The 21,648-nt window shown below is 47.1% G+C and overlaps 1 protein-coding gene and 1 long non-coding RNA gene across 2 annotated transcripts in view; one reads left to right on the top strand and one right to left on the bottom strand.

The window, feature by feature from the left end:
* The window catches only part of Sdc (Syndecan), a 69,229-nt gene that overhangs the window by 40,518 nt on the left and 7,063 nt on the right, over nucleotides 1-21,648 (top strand). The gene's annotated exons all lie outside the window — the stretch shown is intronic.
* On the bottom strand, nucleotides 1,358-4,532 carry LOC139775034 (uncharacterized). The gene is made up of 2 exons (XR_011718722.1): nucleotides 4,433-4,532; nucleotides 1,358-1,562 (listed from the first exon to the last, which is right to left on the bottom strand). It is a non-coding gene; the product is annotated as an uncharacterized lncRNA (long non-coding RNA).

Genomic DNA, 21,648 nt, shown 5'->3' with positions numbered 1-21,648 from the left:
ATGGAACTTAAGTAAACGCGGCGGTGCGCGGCGCGCGATTTATTCGATAGAAACGGCAGGCTAACCGGATACTCCTTGTTATTGCGTGACGTGTCGGCCATAAAGCCCCGACGAATTATGGCGCGGATTTGCCACGCAGAGTAACTCCGTGCTTTCTGAAGTCAAACGCGGAAATTCACGCACCCGGACAGAATTGGCGTATGCGCGACTCGAAAAATCAACGCGGAAAGGTTTCGGATCATCGATAAAGCTTTCCACCGCGCACCGCGACAAACGAGAATATCCCCGATCGTACGTGGTTGCGCTATAATCGAAATGTTAGCATCAATCTTAGTTATAACTTGATAAAAACGAAAACTGATTTTTTTTTTTTGAAAGCCAAATTGTAGGCTGCTCTAATTAAAATTTCACGGTTACGGTAATCATCAGAGATGTATCGTCGGAAAATAAAATTGTATATCCGCGAAATGGTGACACGGACGGAAACGACTTGCGATACGAAAATTTCAACAAGCGCGTGCGCGCGCGCGCGCGCGCACATCGCGAGCGATATCAATTATCGAACATGCACGAAAAGATCTGAGCGACGATGAAAACTTTAATGCACATTTATAGGAAGCAAAATTGCAATCGGAAAACGTATCGCGGTAACAAATAATTAATCCGGCAATAACGTATGTACGTATAACTTACACGCGAAATTCATTGCACGCGACAAATTGCCAGGGCAAAAAACGAACTGGACAATGTGCTGGAAATGTATTGTTACATTGTGCAGAACTTTTTGCAAGTTCGATTCACGAGCTTCCATATGTCAGCATCAGTTTTAATATTTATAAAGTCATATTTTATGAATATTAATTTTTACATGTATTTGTGTGCAATACGCGTATGCACGCATACATACACACACGTATAGAACATTAAAATTATACTCCGCAATTGGAGACTGTATTACGAATAATCATAATAACCTCAAGCGGAACTGTGACAATCTCACGCTATATCGTTGCACCACACGCGAACGCGAAAGATTAAAAAAAAAGTCTTCTTTCCTCTCGCATTAGTAATTCGGTCGTGATCGTCTCGCCATTCGCGAAATCGTTGCTTCATCCGGGAATTATCGATAAAACCTACGGAAGAAAGTAATTACTGCGGCAATAAAGTGGCCACCATCGCGTGCGGCAATCCGCGGAAACGACGACAATGACGACGAGCGTAGTGCAAAACGAACAGCGTGAAAGTGAGAGAGAAGAGAGAGAGAGAGAGATGGGGAGGGAGGGAGGAAGAGAAAAAATAAGGGATGTAAGGGTAGCGACAACGAGGGAGAAAGCGTCACAGTAGTCTTTCGCCATACTCTCTTTCTTCCACTTTTTATTTGTTTGCCTCTCATCACCGGGGCCATTGTTCGCCCTGAAGATCGCCGTGGCGAGTTGAATGGCCCTTAAACAGTAGTCCGTGTGTACCACTACTGTACAGCGCAGTCACTATATGTGATGGAGAACACATACTTACATTGCATCAGCGTGACGCTCGCGTGACAACCGGAGTTCTCCCTCCCTCTGCGAATTAATAATAAATCAAGATAATCGTTAACTGCCAAAATTAATTCATTTTCATGTTAAATAATTTCGCCAAGAAGACAAAGTACTCGGCGGTGCCTTCTTCCTTGTCTCACTCTTACTTCCTTTTTTATCGTCAAGAATGTGAGAAGTAAGTACAGCGAAGTGAGTACTAAATAATTCCGACGTTAAACGGCAATTTTCAATGTAATTCAGTTTTTTAAACGGATAATTAATTTTGCATCATTCGCGGCGGACCGTATTTAATAACGTTTTCCATTACGCTATTAAAGCCATTAATGTAACGGAACACGGGAGCGGTTAAATTCGACGAGGAGAAATATGTAACTATTTTATTAGCGAATTGAGAGTACTTGATTGTACTTTGTTAGCCCGCGATGGCTGATAAACCGATACGTTAACTTTGTAACATTTATCGCGCAAACAGACCAATACACCCGGCCAAACCGGAAGTTCACATTGGCACGGAATGCACCGCACGGCGGTGGGATACATAAATGTATGCGTTCGAACATTAAATGTGAACGAAACGCGCGAAGCGATTCTGTTTGAATACAGTTGGTCATCGCAGTGGTCATAAAATTTTTCTTATACAGATATTATATATCGCGTTATACAAATCGCACGTGATAGATTACACGCTCAAACGCGCCTGTATTGCACACTTTCGCAAAACATACATTAAGCTTGCTGACATTTATCATCCCGATGAAGTTGTGTGACCAAGCGATGGAGCAATTCTATCGCGCGATAGAGAACACAAAAGGTGGTAACAGCGCGGCATATTTTCCACGAGCGATGTCAAATATTTGTTAATCTAACGATCTGTCGAATCGGAAAATCCAGGCTTAAAATTTGCAGCGTAACCGGAGATTCGTGGGCGGAGAGAGAGAGAGAGAGTGAGAGAGAGAGAGTGAGTGAGAGAGGAGCGATAAGAGCGAGATGGATCGAAAATTCTCACGTTTGCAATTAAACTTCGCCGTGAGTGTCCGCCGTTAAACGGATTTCGCCGAGGAAAATCGAAGACGCCGCGCCATTCTTCTTCGCATTTGCGTTCGTTTTATGCCCGATCGCGTCAGATGACAAATGACAGACGTCCGATCTTCGTCGTCGTGACTCATCCAGTTTTATGAGTGAGAGTCCGAAAAATCTTCCCGATCGAAATCGAAACGCCCGTCTCGACGGAATCGCGTAAGCCCGGCGCTTCCCGAAGGTCCGCCTCTTGAATAATGCAGAACGTCGCCGCGCGAGAAACGTCGAACGTGACCGAAATGAAAGGAAAGGGCGCGAGATGGCGGGGAAAAAAAGGAGTAGCGACGAGAGAGAGAAAGAGGGGGCAACGTGTCTCTGACGCCGTAGCTCGGCCAAAGAACGCTTTAAAGCGAGTCTGATCCCCGCGGTCGTCTCGTGAATGACGAAATCGGAAGCGATCAGCGGAAGCTCGGAACTTAAGAGTTCGAGCAAAGGTACCCCACTTCTTCCGGCGACGGATCGGTCTGTCCTTTTTACGACGGGGATTATCGGAAGGAACGTCTTGAGGAGACGTGCGATTGAATGTGTTCACCGAGTAATCGCGCTGCACAATAATAATCGCACGACGATCCATCCTAGTTATTTAGATCGTTAGCCTTTAATATTTCCAAAAAAAGTCTGAATTAGAACTGATTAAGAGACTAATGATTAATAATCTATAGGTAAAGCGTACTTAATTTTTCGCTGACAATGTATAAAAATTATTTAAAAGAATATTAATCGCGAGAAAGCTAATGGTTAGTAATCCTCGGAACTAATAAATGTCTTATGCTGACGCGACGACGCAAATCGATGCGAATTCATCAGTCAAGCCTGCCTTTGTCCTGCGTTATTACGAAATTCGTGGTCCGTCGAGGCTCCCCGAGGCCGCTCCCCCTCCCCCTCCCGATCGATTATGCAAAAACGCGGCTGACTCTTTTGATATCGACACAATATAGCCGATAAAAAATAAAAGACAGAGAGAGAGAGAGAGAGAGAGAGAGAGAGAGAGAGAGAGAGAGAGAGAGAGAGAGAGAGAGAGAGAGAATAATAGAGAAAAAGAACGGTCGGGTGCCTGCCGGCGTGTCAACAGGTCGATAAAGGGTTAGAAACGTGTGCACGTGCTCGCGCAAATATTTGCAAGTCCGCACCTTGCACATCGGCGAGGCACGTCCTTTTTGGACTCTTGCTTTTCGTAAATATGGATGGTGCTTTGAGAGAACGCGATCGAAAAAGGATAAAAATGACAAAACATTTGGATGATAATGAGGATGGTGGGAGAAAGGAGAACGAACGGGTGCTTCCGATATTTCCGCTTTCTCTTATCTTCTTTTGCTCGAAAATGCCCTAATGCTAAATCAGAACGAGGCTAAAGAATTAAATTGTTTTTAATAAAAAGTTTAAATTAAAAAAAAACGAAATACGTGTATCGTGCGATGGATATATTACCTCTCGCCTGAAATTTAAATTTAAAATATCGAGTAAATTGAAACGCGCGTAGAATTTTTAACAATCTGTCCGACTATAGAATTATTGGTCGCGACATTTATATATATATATATATATATAGACTCCCCTCGATGAAATGACATTAAAAAAAAGTTAAATTGAACCGTTAGCATAGGAAGTGAAGCAAGGAAGTGAGCAGAATGAAGGAAAATTGTCGGGTAAACGGCGGACGAGGATTTCTATTTTCTTCAAGTCTACTATGAAGCGGATCAATTTCATTTTCCCTCAAGAGTAGAAGAAAAACAAGCTCTATCGTTCCCTTTCTTTCTCTCTACCCTGCCTCGTGTCGAGGATGAGGAGACGAGCGAAAAGTGTCGACGGCAGAATACCTTAAACTCTGGGAAGTTGTTAATCTCGTTGCTTTTTTCTTTCCGTCGCGGTTTCGTTCGATACTCCAACCCCGACAGAAGCTTCTTCTTCTTCCTCATCGTCCACCGACGCGACGTCGCGTCGTCTCCGAGCGAACGTAACGGCGATCCCCGAGTTAAAACGAAGTTTTGTTAAGAAAGTAAGTACAATTTATTCTCCGTTTTTTCCCCCGAGCTTCTCGAACTGAGATTCGCTCCGACTTGTCTCCAGTGGCGAAATGGATAATCAACAATTTATACGGAGCCAGTTAAATCGTGCTTACTCTGAAACACAATGATGGAGACTTTAACCCCTTCGCGGTGCTAATTGTTTCTCGCAAATAAACGAGGATTGAGCATTTCGTTCTTAATTCAATCTAATCAGAGCGCATGCAATATGTAACAATCAATTTATATTATTTATAGAGGAATTCATGGAAATTCCAAGAATATAGCTCGCTGATTATATTCGCGAACTGCTTCGGATGTTTAGAGAACTATGCGGATGGATTGTCGCAAAGCCCTATGTTGAGTAATATTCGATAAAGAACTGCACAGCGTTAAATGTGTGTATGCGTGTTTGAATAATTGGAAACCCATTGAAAATTGATTACACGCCTTGATCGCAATACTTATTTTCGATATAAGACGATATAAAAGAGAAAACTTGCGAAAGAAACAAGAAAAAGAGAAATGTTCGTATCCTGTCGAAAGGGCTGTTCTTTGTCGCGTTTTTCCTTTTCAACCTGTGGAATTAACCAAGCTGCCTCTTTTCCGGCTGCTTAATTAACACTTTGTTATTAGTCAGTCCGAATCATGCTTTTGCCCGCCTTGTGCTATAGTCCTTTCGACCAACCGTCCTTCTTTTCTAAGGAAGGATGAGAGAAACTATCGCTTCTCTTTTCATCCTCTTTTTATTTTCCATTTAGAGCACGATACGTATCCTTATGACATTGATATATTTTCCTCGCGGCGATAATGCGACCACATAAAGAATTGGAGAAAACGTTGGATGTTGCGTGCCCGCGAATAAGCCAAATTGAATGCTCGATACCGCGCGAGATAGGATTGTAATTTAAATTGCATTTACGTATCCGCGCAGATTGTGCCGTAATTAGATAATAACGACATCGTAGCGAGGGTGGTGATCGATGACGGCGTCATCGCGCTAACGTTTCCGTTTGGGGTTTCGGGCTCGATTTGGTAGTATCGCTGATGGACACACGGCCGGACAGCTCTCTTCGGTTAAATTCGATCAGAAGCGAATGGGAACGGCACGCGGGCGCGCGTAGAATTAATCGCAATTGTGACATCGTGCGAAAGACATCTCGTCGTTTCATCGATACGACGGTATAACGTGACTCGGTAATTTTCACGAATGAACTGTGCGGTGTCGACGATACGATTTGGTACGCCTGGCTTGCGGTCGCGTCGAATTAATAATACGAGACGAAACGCCACGCCGCGGCCGGCCCCCGCACCGTGCGTCGCAGATGAAACTCCATATCTAATCAATCTAATTCAGAGATTAACGTTTATCTTGTCATCGTAGATTTAATGAGAGGACATTAGCGTGTAGTAGTCATTAGTACGGGGGTGTAGCGTGCACGCGATGCTCTATACATTGGCGATAATCCCTTTACGTTTGCCGTGAAGTAGATAGCTGGATCGTTAAACTGCGAGCGAGGTATTTTCTAAAGAAAAATTTAACGCGTTATGTCGAGATGCTCCTTTATGCATTAACGCTTTCAAAGTCCGCCTCGCGCGCGAGGTCTATAATTTTCAGTCTTGAGCAACCTGGCTATTACCGAGCCTCGGATTAAAAATTCTCTAAAGAAGACGCGGCGAGTGTAGATTGCTTAGAGAAATACGATTCCGCGTGCGTCTTTAATAAAAAGCTGTCATCATGGTGCAATTTTCGCGAGATAATTCCGATCGTCGTCGAATCCCGTTAATTGGCAGAATTCCGCGAAGCCGCGAAGAATCGCTAATGAGTGATTCAGATTTAAATCTCGATCGTCTTGTCTAGCCGGATAATGACGCGATATTACGCCGGATTCGCCGCTCGCCGTCGTCGCCGTTGGCCTCCTTTTGCGGCTTTTTACCGATGGATAGGCCAGAAAGAAAGAGAACGAGGACGAAATTGACGGAAGAGGGACGAGAGATAAAGGACCAATCGCACTCTTGTGCGATCCGGCGCGATTAACGCTGACTGCAAGAAGCAGTCGAGATCCTCTCTCGCTGGAGGAAACTTTTTTAATTTCGAACATCCGTGGAAATTATCGACTAACTTCTCTCCTCTCGGCCGTGGTTCACTGCGACTGACTACCCTCTGCCCTCTATTCGTGGATCCTTTGCCGCGGATACGTACCTACCCGGCCGCTATTCAAATTAAGTGGAAAGTTCATCTCTGCCGCTTTCGCTCGCGCGTAATTTCTCGAGCGATTGCGCGTGCATTTATACTAACGTCGCGAGTAAGGAATCACAGGGAAGGAAACGGCGCGGCGTCGCGGACGAGCGACGATTGGGATTTGCGTGTCCCGCCGATTACCGATTAGAAAGTCGAGAATCGCCGACGGGAACTGGCTACATCGAGAAACGAGCGAACGATACCGGGGGCCATCCCGAACGCAACCACGTGGAACGGCCGAAGCTAATATCTGTGCTATTACCTATTCCGTGTACTCTCGTTCCCGTCGATATTCCTCGAAAACACCGCAAGGCCACTCTCGCGAAATTAGATCACGATAAAGCGGCGCGCGGCGTCGAGAATTCACGAATGCCGACACACAATTTTTGGTTCGCGCGGGGATTTGGTGCTCGGCTCGCTCTGCCCCGCGGTTACCAGATTAGCGAAATTTTCACCCGGGGCGCCCCGCGCGTAATTGCACGTAGCGTTGGCTACGCGCCGTTAGTTACATCCGTATTACATCGCGCGATGCTGAACGAAATGAAGATACACGGAGGGATGCAATAACGTTAATGTGGAAAAAGTAGAAGGCGGCGAGATACGAGCGACTTGCGTGATCTTTTATTCCGCCTCTCATTATGCTCCTACCTCGGTTTAAGACTTGGCTCGTCCCGCTCCTCGCTGCATTGTCCTCCCCTGCCTCCTCTCGAAGGAAGAATATCGGCTGGCCATATTTTTCTCGCCAGCCACCTTGGCTACGGCAGGCCTATTGAAATTTACGATCTTCTTGTTTTATTAGGACCCATCGTAACCCTGTAATGTCTAAAGAGTCCGTAGCGCGAGTCTTGCTCGTGAGTTATAGAATCATAAAAGAGATGAAGAGAATCGCGGCAGTATACCTTTTCGATTCAGTTAGAAATTAAAGATTCGCGCAACGAGGGATCCTTAATCTTTCTCGCGAGACCACACGTGGATTTGAGGATCAGCCCCATCGGTTTGACGAGTCTCTTGTGCGAAAGCGTAATGGGCCAGTTAGTCGTCGCAATCGTAGACTTCAAGCCGCAGTAATGGCCGCACATTATGACACGCGGAGGAGCTTAATCGGATCTAAGTGACCCAGTTGCGTCGGCGCTTCGCACCATCTAATTCACCGCGCCGACTTCCCGCCGCGCCGTCCGCGTCTCGCAAAGTAGGATTGACGATTAGAAAAAGAAGAAACAGAGGACGATTCTTTAGGATCTCCCAGAGTACTGTTCTGCGCCGCGCGATACGTATCGAGCAATAAACGCGCATCGAATGACTCGTATTCTCTTACGTCTCTCAACAAAATATTTCCTACGCGGCTATAGATACCGTGTGCTTTACGAGCCACGTTATTTGTACTGCGCTAGTCGCGCGAGAAATATTTCATGCCCGCGCACTTTATCCCGCGCGTGCACGGAAATATCGCTCGGAAAGTTCGCCGGAGAAAGACTTCGACAGCGCGCGGAAGTCGCGACCGGCTATAGCCGTCTCGCAAATTACTTCGACGAGAGAAGTGCATATAACGGAAATTTAAGAGAGGTTGCACGTTTGTCGTGTAGTGACTCGCGCGACGCTCCAGAGCCCGGGCGCGGGTCGCCGATGCACGCGAATCAGATTCAATCCGCACCGAGATTACAGGTTTTACGAGAGTTTAAAAAGATTTCCCAGCGACGCGATTGGAGCCGAGCGAATTGCCCCGACACAAAATTTGCGACTGTATATATATATACATAAACACGTCGTATATATATATATATATAGTATAGTGTATAGTATATATATGTATAGTAACTACGCAACCGTAAAACTTGCTTTTATTTGTAGCTCTCTCATCTCTTTTGTAACTTCAACTTAAAGTACGAATCGTAAATCTGAGGAAGGAGTGAAAGAATTGTATTTCTGGTACGAATCGAAACTGATTTTTCTTCCGTGAAAGTTTAATCCACTTGACGTAACGCTTTTTTTTCGCAAACTTTGATTGATAAATATCGAATAAATTTTTCGATAATGTCTCGTTTATCATTCAGCAACTGGTTCTCGCTGTAAGAGGGTTAAATAATTCGTTTCATTAAGACTTGAGCGTTAAATTTCTTACGAGGAAAAAATTGAATACAATTTTTTTTTAACGGCGGAGTCGGGGGAGAATATAAAGTGCTCATTCCACGGGGTACGCACGTCGCCGCTCTTTTTCGGGACGATAAAATGCGGAAAGAAGAAAAGGGCCGAAGTCACGGGGGTTAAGCCCGCGGAATCGAAAATACAGTTCCGCGAGTTTTCCATTCGATTCCATTCATCGGTCGATTCTCCCCGGTCGGCTCTCGGAAATCCCGTACCTCGTAAATTTCCGGAAGTAGTTCTCGGGAGAACAAACGTCGTATTGTTTGGTCCGGAATAGGTTCTTACGTGGATGTCGTTGACTCGGTGTGCATCTTCAAACGAACTCACACAGGCGCGAGATCGTTCGTGCACGGTCGCGACGTGCCATGCGCTTTGCTCGCTCGCATAAATCTTGTTGCGAATATGCCGCGCGAGAGATGAGGGGAAGGAGGAGAGTAAAATTAAGACCGCCATCCAACCCCTGCTTTCGCGAAGCCGTTTATGTACCTCTGACGCGTTATTTCTCCCTCGCTCGACCGAATCTTTCTTTAAGGCAATCAAGGAGTAGATGAGATTAGGCTAGGTCTGAAATAAAAGTTCGATTTAAATTATCATTCTCGTTTCATTCATTCGTTCAGCTGCGTCTAGCTGGCACATCGGTTAACGCGATATTCCGTCGAACGCGACGTCGATCCGGTCGCTCGTCGCAGGAAGCTAATCATCGCGATTGACCACTTCGTAAAGCGTAGAGCGGCCGTTCGTCGTGCTTTTTTTTCCTTTTCATTCTCTTTCTCTGTGTGTATCACCCTTATTAACACCCGGCTCGCTCCCTCCTCTTTTCACGCCTACCTACAGGCCAGTCGGTAGACCAAGACTGGGTGTTACATGGGGTAACTTTATGAGCATGGCTGCCGGCTGGCAGCGCGCTTCTATCCCCCTTTGGATTTTCAAAAGCCTCCTGAGGGGACTGACCCTATTTCCAAGTTCCTGTCGGTTCCGCGTTCGCCGGCTAACGCGAAAATATTACGTTTCCAACTCGGTTTAGTCAAAGACACGTTGCCCGACATTCTCCTCTGATTTATCGCGGCCGTTCATTTTCGGAAATTGCGTTGTCCGCACGAAACGGTATTCAACGTCGATTCGTTCATCGCGGCACGTTTTCGGCAAATGGCCGTCGTTCGACTTGCCGCGCGGGACAAACAGCCTCTCGCGGATAAGCGTCGTTCCGATTAAATTCTTACGCGCAACTGACTGATTCTCGAGAATAATATGGCCAGAATGCGCCGAGGCGTTCACTCGAATCATTCTCGCAAGGTGTGTCCGGCGAGTTACCGCACCTCGGCCGTTATCGCGGGAATCGCAAGTGACATAAGTCGTGGCTCGCGACGTGCCAAGCTGCACGATTTATGTCAGACGTAATACGTGGCGTATAAGATAACGCAGACGTAACGACGTAATACGCCCGCGCGATCCTGTATCTGTAGCCGCGTAACCGCAACTGTCGCGCATGCAAAAATTCCCCCGGCATTCATGCCGAAACTAACAATGAGCCGCGCCGGGCTCGCTGCACCTCGCCATGTAATTCGCACGACGTGGCTTATTGTCGGATATATTTCACAATACATTACTGTCAGTGGCAGAGAGCGCGGCGCTTTTGGAAATGTCTTGAATGTCTCGGCTACCGACTGCGCTGCAAATTATGTCTCTATGACGGTTGCGTTAATAGTACACCGTAGACGTGCATGAGAGGGAGAGAGAGGGAGAGGGAGCGAAGGAAGGAGTGACGTCGCGTCGTGTTAGAGTTTCTGATCCGTGGACCAGACCGTGGTGCGATAAATAATACATGTTTCAGCATTCAACCGCACGACGAGGAATATTAATTAATGTAGACCGTCGACGCTTACTTCGCGAACCGCCCGTCACGTCACACATTTATGCGCTTGTGCCAAATTGACTTTGAAACGATTTTTACCTCGTCACAGCTAAATTATTGTAATCTTATCGGGTTTGTCATGAATTTTTTGCTATTTTATTCTAGAATTATTTATAAGATGATGTTATTCGGAGCAGAAAAATTACAGGATTTTGCATTATTCTGTGAAAATTGTTGCCCATTGGAATTGCGTAACTTTCCTCTTTCAACGGTCTTTTCATGCAACATTATAAAAAAGATTATTACGAAGTAGATATCTTTCCAGAGATATTTTCTCTTTTAATCGCTGTTGATACACTTCTGCGCCGCCAAGACTTTGCAATTTAAATCAAGCCAATTGTTACGCGCAAGAAAGCAAAAAGAACAAGACTGCCAGAGGTCATCTGCTCGCGCGATTTCGCGTGAGAACCACTGGAATGATATATGTTTACGTCTCTCGACATAACGCGCTAGCGCGTTGGATACCCTATCTATTATTTATACCGTAAAGTTAGATTCGCACTCTATCGACGCACGGGCAACACGAGCATCCGGGATTTTCCGAAGGTACTCATCAGCCTATGTCGATACCTGTAATAGTAAAAAATGCTCTCTTCAACCTTGTAAGACGCATTTACTCAGCTTTCGCAGTTGAAAGCGAAAATATACCTGCGAGGTATTCTCCCAAGTTATATCCTGGGTCTAAGCTAAAATTATTCCTAACGTCAGATACCCGGCTGTATTTAGTGCACCGCGTATAATGCATCCGTCGCGTATCCTCTGTAATTGGCACGTAGCTATTTAAATGCCACACCGTGGAACACGGAACATTCACGGAGAACCATCTCTCGCTCGCTAAATACGACTTCGCACTTAAGGGAGTCCAACAGCGGAGTTTACTCTTCTCATAACTTTCGACGCGGAACAAATCTTGTGTGTACCTTGCCATTTCCGTTCGGAACAATCTTTCATCCATTCCTGAGAGGAGTTGCCTCGTGAGATTTCCATAACAGCCGTTTCCGCTACCCTTTGAGATAGTTCCTTCGCACGCTCTCGCCCTCGCACCGCTCCCGATCCCGATCGCGCGAATTCTACATCCGCGCCGTTTCTCGCGTGTCTCTCATCGAAATTCGGCGATTGGTCGATCGACCTGAGAAGGGGGAATTAATCACGTATAATCGCAGTCGTACATCCACGCGGATGGACGGCCTCGACTTCCATCGTGCGCGCAGAGGAGATCGAAGGAAAAGGGGAGGAGATTGAGGAGAAGGAGGAGGAGGAGGGAGTGATCGATCTTGTCGAGGGGTGAAGGGTGGAATCTACAGAATAGCCGGTATCATCTTCCAGAAGGAGAGCAGAAGGGGACAAACGCTGTCGTGGTGGCGAGAAGGTAGGTGGTAAGGGGATCGGCGCGGCGGAAGGGTGGCGAGAGAAGCGGGCAGGCTGCCTGGCTGGCAGGGTCGGTGGTGGCCCTTGTATTGATTCACAACCCCTGTCGTCCTCCCTCTCGCCGCGGTGCCACGGAAGTCGAGAAAGAGAGAGATAGAGAGAGGGAGAGGGAGAGAGGGAGATATAGAGGGAGGAAGGATCGTAGTCAACCCCTAAACATTGGCGTAGAGCATCTAGACGTCGCCATGTCAGAAATTACTGTCGAGCACGCTGGCATCGGGGGTTTAGTGTAACTTATTGACTTACCCCTTGGACACGAATAATATCCTGACGACCGTCGCGCGTCGTAAAGGCCGTTGGCCGCATATTGCATGCGCGTATTAAGTTTCGATGCAGCGCTTTCGGCACATCACTTCCGGACTTTGTTAAAATAAACCCCGCGGCAACCATCCGTCGTCGCTTTCCCCCCTTTGCGATCACATCGCGCGCGCTTGGATTTCAATTAACGTCGAAATCCGAAAACGGCCGCTCGACGGCTCGGGAGGGACGATGAATCGGATCGCTTTTCGATGAAAAATCTTGCGACTGTCCGAGAGCGCAGTTAACGTCCCCGAGCCATTCAACCGGGATATGGAGGAAGGGGAAGGGGGGGGTCTGCCTTTGAACCGTCGCGTCGAATAGCGGGATGAATGTGTCGGAGGTGGTGGATAGGTGGCATCGAGAATCGAGAAAGGGTTTAGTCCGGGGCTTGATGCGCGCGGAGGGACGGGGCGAGCGAATTCAAAGGATAGACGTGCAATTATTACAAAGATTACGGGCAACTGCGCGTTCCCTTTCTATTCTCTCCTTGTTTTTTTGTTTGTTTGTTTGTTTGTTTGTTTCTCTTTAGACCGCTTTTTCCTTTCATTTCGGGCAACGTCTGCGACAAACGATTTGGGAATTAATAGTTTTATACGGCTGTACTCGGCGCATTGCTGAAGACAATCACGATGGAAGACACGTTGACAAACACGTTTCGCTTTGAAGGTCGCTAGACGGGAAAAAGATTTACACCCTGTCTATCTGTGCGACGGTATATAACTGTAGAAAACGCCGTTTTAAAAGAAGGTCCGAGAGGTTGTCTGATTGAGCGTTAAATAGGCGCTCAATTGAGCACAACGAACAAACAATCGGACCTTGACAAAGCGAGCTATTGAACCGGAAGAGAAGGAACGTTTCTCCGACGTGACGATTTTCCACAAAAATAACTTTACGCGTTTCCAACCAGACTACCGCGCGGCGCGCACCCCGTTCTCTGTTTCATCAATTAGATATATTTCACAGCGTCGCGGAATTTTGCAACGTTTTCGTAACGGTCCTTCTACGATTGCTCGAAGCGCGCTCACGTGTATCAAAGGTAAATTCGAAACAATGCTCCATCCACGCGAGAAGGTGGCGAGCCTATAGACTCATGGACGACCCTCGACTCGTTTTGTGGGCCACGAGGTGAGAAGGAACGAAGGCAGAATCGGCTGGTGATGCAGCATCTTGCATTCGACGACGATCGAAGGCTCTTATTAAGGCCAAGTGTCATTCCGGACGGTGCCATTTCGGTCTTCGACGTGCTTCGCTCGCCTCCAGGTGCGCCTCTTTCGTCTCCTTCGTCTCCTTCGCTATCTCGCCGAGAGACCTCTTTGGAATTTAATAATCTCGCGGAGAGGATAGAGAAAGGAACGTTTCTTTCTTATCGAGGATCGCTCTGTGAAAATCGTGATTAATAATGCACAGCCTCTTCTTATCTCTTTTTCTCTCTCTCTCTCTCTCTCTCTCTCGTTTCTTTATCGTCTATTCGTAGTAAGTCGTTCGCCACGTTAATTGAGATGTTCAGGGAAGCGTCACACGAATGTTGCATCACGCGAATCGCTCTTAACTCGACACTGCAGCTGACGTACATTAACTTACGGGCGCTTAGGAGGCTTCCTCCTTCCGTGCCCGTAGGTCACGCGCAACGCACACGATCGCGACCGACAAGAACGCAATCTCGCTTCTCGCTTTATCTCGCCGTTGATTTACGTGAGAATATTTTGCCTGTATACGCGCGAGCCGTCGTGACAAATCGCGCACCCCCGCGTAAGAAGCGATAAGCGGGGAATTTCTCCCGGCTTTATTAATACGACGGAACGCGCCTGCGAAGAGACTGTCGCGCACTCCGGAATTTATTAACTTCATTCATCGAAGGACGATGGAGAATAAGATACGCGGCTTTTATCCCGGACGAATGATCTCTCCGCGCCTTCTTTCTTCGCAACTGCCAATTTGCTCGGTACTTGTGCATCGCGCCACTCGAATCTTTTTCGTCTTTTTATTTTCGAATAGTAAATGCGGCGCGGCGCGGTACCTTCAATAATTTCAACGAGACTTTCAATAATTTCAATGCATTCTTTGCGCGAGATAAATTCAGAAAATAAATTGGTACTTGGATGGAAGCGAGGAAGCTAACGAATATTATTCAATTGCACGTGTGTAAATTTTACACCGATTCTCCATTTCCTGGAATTTTGCAACGCCATTAATTTTTCCGGAATCCCCTGTGCGCGTTCCACGAGGAAGTCATGGCAAGCGTTGCTATAAAAAAACCCGGTGTACCAATTGTAAGTATCTCGTATCTCTGATTTCGCTAGTTTCAAGATCGATATTTGCACGGCAGAAGGAGCGGTTCATTAAGTGCGCAACAGAGGAAATCCAGCTGGGACGGAGAGGCAAAAGCCGACTCGGACGCGGCGGTCGCTGCGCCGCCGCCGCCGCGGCTTTTGAATTTGGTTTCACGCCCAACAGATCATGTCCGAATTGTATTACGGCGGAATTTCTCGCGAAGTTACCGGCCGTAATTGCTATTCTCGTCCGTGCCGGCGCGGTGCGGTATACGGGTATCTCGCATTAATCCCGCGTTTCGCGCGATTGCGCGGTTTTTGCGCGCGAGCGAATTTGCATCCGTCGCTGCTGGTGTTTTATTTATCCTTCCCCAAAAACGCCGTGTTTTGCGAGTATATATTTTTGCGCTCCGCGCGGAATAGGGAAGATCGAAAAATTTTTTCAACGCACTCGACCTTCTGTTTCTCTTTTGGTGAACACAAGTACGGCATGACGGTACTCAATCGAACGCAACCAACAATCGACGACAATTACAATCGCGACAAAGAGGTCATCCGCCTCCTTCGATATTAATTTCATTCGAGTATATGACGTATTGTCCGGCCAGTTACTCGAAATACCCGTCGTAGTGTTGGCGGAATATGCGTCTCTCGACTGCGACGTTATTCAAAGAGAAAGACGTCAAATACTAATTACCGAGCATGCGCCGAGAGGAATAAATTATTTTCTAGGTAAACCCCGACGCGAGTGCGCGAGACTTGGAGATGGAATAAGCGAGAATCGCTCCGGAGCGTTTTGATCCGCATGGCTTTTCGCGTATTATGTAACGCGCGTTTAATTATTTACTCGGAACTGCTACGAATAATTACGTTTATTACGATTTGCGATTTTGCGCGAAGCGGCGGCGATTTATTTTATTTAAGCGTCTCTGTGTGAGAGAGAACGCCCCGTAAAGAGTTCACCTCGTTTCTCGTGTTTCTTTCCCGAGGCTAGAAGGGACTTTTCGCCGATTCAGAGAGAGAAAAATGTATCGCCTGAGCTAACGGTGAAAACGACATTCTCCGTTGGTCCTGTCAACAATTTGTGGTTCATCCGCGCGGTACGTGATTCGCATAAAAATCAAACCGTGACGCAGAGTCCGCGCCCCTTTTGTCGTCAGATAGACGTACGTTGCTCGTCAAAGGACGGTAAAAAAATTATTCAAGTAAATATGGAAGAGGGATATATAAAGGCGGAACGAGCGTAGACAGGGAGAAAATGATAAACTCGCGCAATGTCCATCGTTGGTACATTCCGCAAATGAGGCGGCTCTGTAAAAACATGTAGAAACACAGCGCAGCTGAATTTCCGTGATTATTGAGGAAATTAATTACTTCCAAGTAAAACGTAACACTGAAACGCTGCGTGATATCACATGAAGGGAAGATAAATGCGTCATATCTTGCGTTTATATAATTGATGTCTACTAACTTTATATCCTTCTAACTTCCCTCTCTTTCTCTCGATATTTATGATATCGAAGAACAGTATCAAGAAAGAGCGTGAGGGTATGATTTATGCGTGAGGAGGGTTTCAGCACGAAGCGATTACGATAAAGGACGAGGGTCGAGGACACGTCTTTCTAAAGGGCTGTCGATTCGCGGGTAGGAAAAAATGGATTCTTTTTGCACAACCACGGCCGTTGTTCTTTCGAAGGAACTGCCGATATTTGCTTAATTTTACGCTTAACATGCAAAGAAGCTGCTCTTATCCTTCCATATTGAACAACGAGCTACTCTTTTTTTTCCCCGAAAAGAATAGCCTCTTCGCAATTTCTTCTACAGCACCTCTCAGGTGTACTCGAACCTACTCGCCTTCACGCGAGAGTATTCGACGTTTGAATCGACTGAGAGTATCCGCGTTATTGATCAGGCTTGTCCGACCATATGACTACATCTGATTTATCTCCCCTAATATCTTTCTTGCTTATATATAGTTTTGAATCTAATTCATAATCCGTTTAAATTTCTTCGGCATTCCGCATAATTCTCCAAATTCTCGAAGCCATGCGCGATCAGCAAGTTGTACCTATCTTTGAATTTCTATAGCACTCCGCGAGTAACACAAATCAATTTTTAAGTTTAGATAATTACGTCGATAAGATCCAAGCGAAGAAAACGACGAAACGGGTAAAATACCGGCCCACCTTTGCAAATCAACTCGCGAACTACGAGAATTAACGGATGAAGATTTTTCTGCAATTTCTCGATGCCGGGGTAATCTCGTAAAACCGTTCTCCATGCCGCTTTTCGCCCACATGTATATAGATCAGGAGGGCTATAAAAATACGCGCGCGTCACACTTTTCCAGAATTCCTCCGCCGCGCGCCGCCGCCACCGCTGTCACCTCAACCTGTCCTCTCCCTCGCAAAGTCGAGCAATTGTCCGATCGGCCGTGTAGCCTCCTCTCCTCGGTCGCCGCTATGCAAGTAGCACAATTAGTTAGCGCACCGTGAACGTTTAGGTGTGCCGCAGCTTGACCGAGCATCGTCGTTCTTCCTGCCGCCGCCGCCACCGTCGCGCATCGACGACGATGACGACGACGACGACGACAACGACGAGAGCCAACGATTTGAGATAACGCGATCATCGCCTGAGAGCAACGCAGGTCGAGTCACTTGCGACATACCGCACGTTCCACGTGTTCCTGTCGTAACTACCGGCGCCGTTACGTTACAGGAACAACGCCACGGTGAATATTTCTCCCCGAAAGGGCGAGAAAGGGGATGGAACCTCGGGTATTCCGGGCGAATATCGTGTGGGACCCGCAGCTTTGAGTTTCGTGAATTTGCGAGGCGAATCTGAGCGGAAGCGAGGGTTCGCCCGCGCGTCAATCGTTGTCACAGCCATATCTGGGAACAGACCGTTCGAATCGGCGGGATAGACCGAATTTAACACTCTCGTTGCGCGCTCCCACCACACGTTCCTTCCGGTCTCTTGCCTCGCTGTTACACGTTGTAACGACGCTAGCGTACGTCAACGTGCGCGCGTCGTAAAAAGGTAGGCCTCGCCGCCTACCGCGCGATCGATTTTTCCATTTTCTCGAACGTTGACCATCGTTTTCCTCGACGGGTAAACCGGCGCGACGGCGGAGAGCGAAAGAAAGTACCCGTCGCACGGCTCGGGACGTGGTACGCGCGCATTGCGGCAGCCCAGACCTCGAGTTAAGTCCCTCGGATTCGAATCCAATATGAAAAATCCCGTCCATTCAAATAAGGCGACGATGTGTGGGAGGGTGTACGCGCGTGCGCGCGCGCGCGCTCGCAAACGCGAGCAACAAGCTCTACCCCGATCGAGATAGAGCGGATTTTCAATATCCCGCCGTTCGCGAATCGCCTTATCGTATGACTTATTGAACACGCTCGGAGCTCGGCTCGCGAAGCTCTTGACGGATTTATCGCGCGCGTGCTCGCGCGTACGTTTATCTTGTAAATCGAAAATACAACGCGCGATTCCATCGCGTTCGTTCATCCTAACGTTCGTTTTCCTATCTGGTAATTGCACGGAACAAAGTCGCGAAATATTTCGCACTCGATTAAGTAATAATAATAATTTATTGCGTCCCCGCGAGATTGATTAATGACAAGCTGGATACATGGGAAGAATTTTTCGTTATATTTTACCGTTAAATTCATTACAAATGTAGGACAACTTAGCAACCAATCAAATATTATCGGTAACTACTATAGGAATTTTTGAAATATATACAGAAGACATTTCACGAACAACATAATGAAAATTACCAAGCACAGTGGTAATTTTTGAAAAATTATTGTACTATATATTTTAGTAAAATTAATCAAACATATTTTATATTTTATTGTAATAGATATTAATATATTTTTACTATGGTAGATATTAATCATTTTTCGTAATACATGTTGTCTCACAACTACTATGATTTTCAGGGTAAATTGTAAGAGAAAATTCTCTCTGTGTAGGTATAATGTAACACATGAAAGACAGAGTATACGTGAAAGGTAAGGCATCAGCGGGATTACTGCTATGATGCTTATTCAAAAATAAAAAAATATGATATTTACGAACACGAAATGGGCGAAATCAAGTAAATCGCGGTAAGCAGAACGCAAAATAGTCACAGATATAAAATAAAACATAAGACAAGGTATATGTCAGGTCTATATTGGAAAATATATGCAGAACACAGGAGGATGAGACCATAAGAAATGCAAAACGCGGTAAGCAAAACGCAAAATGTTCTCTCCAGAGGACAATTAGGCTCCAATTTATCAAGGGGCAGATTCTCGGATGTCTTGCGCCAACTTTAAAAAGCGTCTTGATATATAGCGTGAATATATATACAGTGAACTGTATCTATATATATATACAGTTGCGAGGATCTCGACAGTGCCGTCTACCGAGTCGGACTCGTACTAGGTCGGTGCAGTCACCACCTGGCCTAAAACCGCTGCACATCACCCTCCGAATTTTCTCGTTTTCCGCTGTCGGAGACCCGGGCGCATCCGTCAACACCCGAACAAATCGGACGCGGTAAGTACAGCGGTATCGACAGGCACGTTCGCGATGACCCCTCGTCGTTCGCGCGCGAGAACTCCCGAGAAATTTCGGCGGTGGAAAAAGCGAGTGCATCCCTTTTGTCGGTCAACGGACCCTCCTTCGTTCGGCGGATGCGCCAGCTCGAGCGTCGCGGGGACGCGAATCCACGAGACGTTTCTCCGCGACGAGAACCGCGACGAAAGGGAGAGACGCAACGCAGAAGGAGGTCGATAGCATCGCACGCCCGCGCAAACCCCGCGCGAGTACCACCGCGTCCAGGAGGGCGACACGAAAGATCAGGATGGCCAGGCTTGACCGAGGGGTGAGAAAAGGGTGCGGGCGCGTGGGGAAAAGAAAGGAGTCGAGGGACTCCGCGGTCGGTGAACAAGGAAAACATCGCGTTCGTCCCGGGAGGGATCCTGCCGACGAAGAGCTTCCAAGGTCTCGGCCCTTGGCTCGACCGGGCCGACGCGGACGCCGCGCCGTGTTCGCCGGTATCGATTCGACTGGTACTTACATCGGGCGACGCGCACTCGGCTGTCGCCGGCGCGGCGGGCTGCACGCGCCAGCGTCTACGTCCAGGTCCTTGCTCCTGTCTTCGAGGATTCTCTTCCGACACACCTGCGTTCCCTATTGTTGTGGGTAACTAGTTGTTTCTTCGCGACGACTGGTCGTCGTTGTTCTTTTCTCGAATCCCATTCGTTATCCGTTCCGCGACACGTTTGGCCTGACCGGGTGACCGATCGACGTCGTTCCTCCGAGGATGGATCCAAATCAGGGTGACCGAACCTGCGTCGATGAGAGTGGATGGCACCGCGAGTGCGAACGAGTCCGAATTTACATCGTACGTGACATACGTTCCATTTCGTTTCTGGTACATGAAGAGAAAAATTCTTCCTGTGTCCGTCCATGTTTATTCGTAATTGTTTAGTCTCGTCCGCTCGGTCTGGATCCATCTTGAGAAACGATGCGTGGAGAGTAGTTTATTGACGTTGTCGTACCTGCGCTCTTTCGAGTGGCGAACAACGATCGACGCAAAGTGTACGGTCCACTCATCGAGAGTATACTCCGTCCAACGAGAGATCATGGTTGATTAAACATAAATAACGATAGGGCACAGAGCCGCAACAAGGTGTTCGCGTTAAATTATTTGTATTTTTAATAGTGTTGGAAAATATCTATTAAAAATAAAAATAATTTAACGCAAACACCTTGTTGCGGCTCTTTGCCCTATCGTTATTTATGTTTGATCAACCATGATCTCTCGTTGGACGGAGTATAGATTTGTTTAAGAGACGATACGAGATACGAAGAGACAGAAAAATACAAGTTAAGAATCATAGAGGTTAGAAAACATAAGGGCGTAACGTGTAACATTTACAAAAGTTATTATCAGGCATAAAATCCCGATGGTCGAAAATGTCAGGTCTAATATTTCTGACTGACTTGTCCGACAGCGGCGATTTGTCGTCGGTTGCCAGTCAGTTTAGCGTCAGGTAATTCGGTTTTCTCTTTTTCGACGAACTCGAGTCTCGTATTGAATACGACGCCGACGTGTCGTCCCGGTGCCAATGCACCGGTCGTCGCGTGCGCGCAGAAATGAAACGGAAACGAAACGCAACGCGTGTTCGACGCGTGCTGGACGCGGCGTTTTCCACGGTCATCGGGCCGCTCATTGTCTTTCGGGGGCGAAAAGCGAAAGGGAGGAAATCACCGTCCCGGCGGACGAGAGAGCGCGGAGAGGCGAGATACGAGGGCGAATTTCGTGCTATCGATCGCGACGCGCGCTCGTTAATAGCGCCATTCAATCGCGAGTATTGACGCGACGAAGGTCGACGGGAGAAAATATTTTCCGTTATCTTTGTAACTTTTCCCGCTGTCATTTTTTTTATCGCGTCATTATGAGACATTCTATCCGCTCGTGATCGCGCGATGTCGCGCGCGTGACGTCGCAACCGGATGATCTCACGCGACGCAGAATCCCGGAGCGGGATGTGCGTTGTTTCAAGCGCACTTTACATTATCAGTTTCGTAAAGTGATATATCTTCTAAAACGATCCTACACTCTTCTTTTTCTTTTTTTTTATCGTTTCAAGAAAATGGAATTTTCTTACAACGACAATGCTGCGGGAATATTGGCGTTCGCAATTCCGCTTGTTCGACGTTCCACGTTCCTCGC

Source organism: Temnothorax nylanderi, unplaced genomic scaffold (genome assembly GCF_030848795.1).
Source record: "Temnothorax nylanderi isolate EJ_2023f unplaced genomic scaffold, tnyl_v1.0 TNYL_tig0091_pilon, whole genome shotgun sequence".
In the NCBI taxonomy this organism is placed as follows: domain Eukaryota; kingdom Metazoa; phylum Arthropoda; class Insecta; order Hymenoptera; family Formicidae; genus Temnothorax; species Temnothorax nylanderi.
This window is presented reverse-complemented; position numbering and strand designations above follow the sequence as displayed.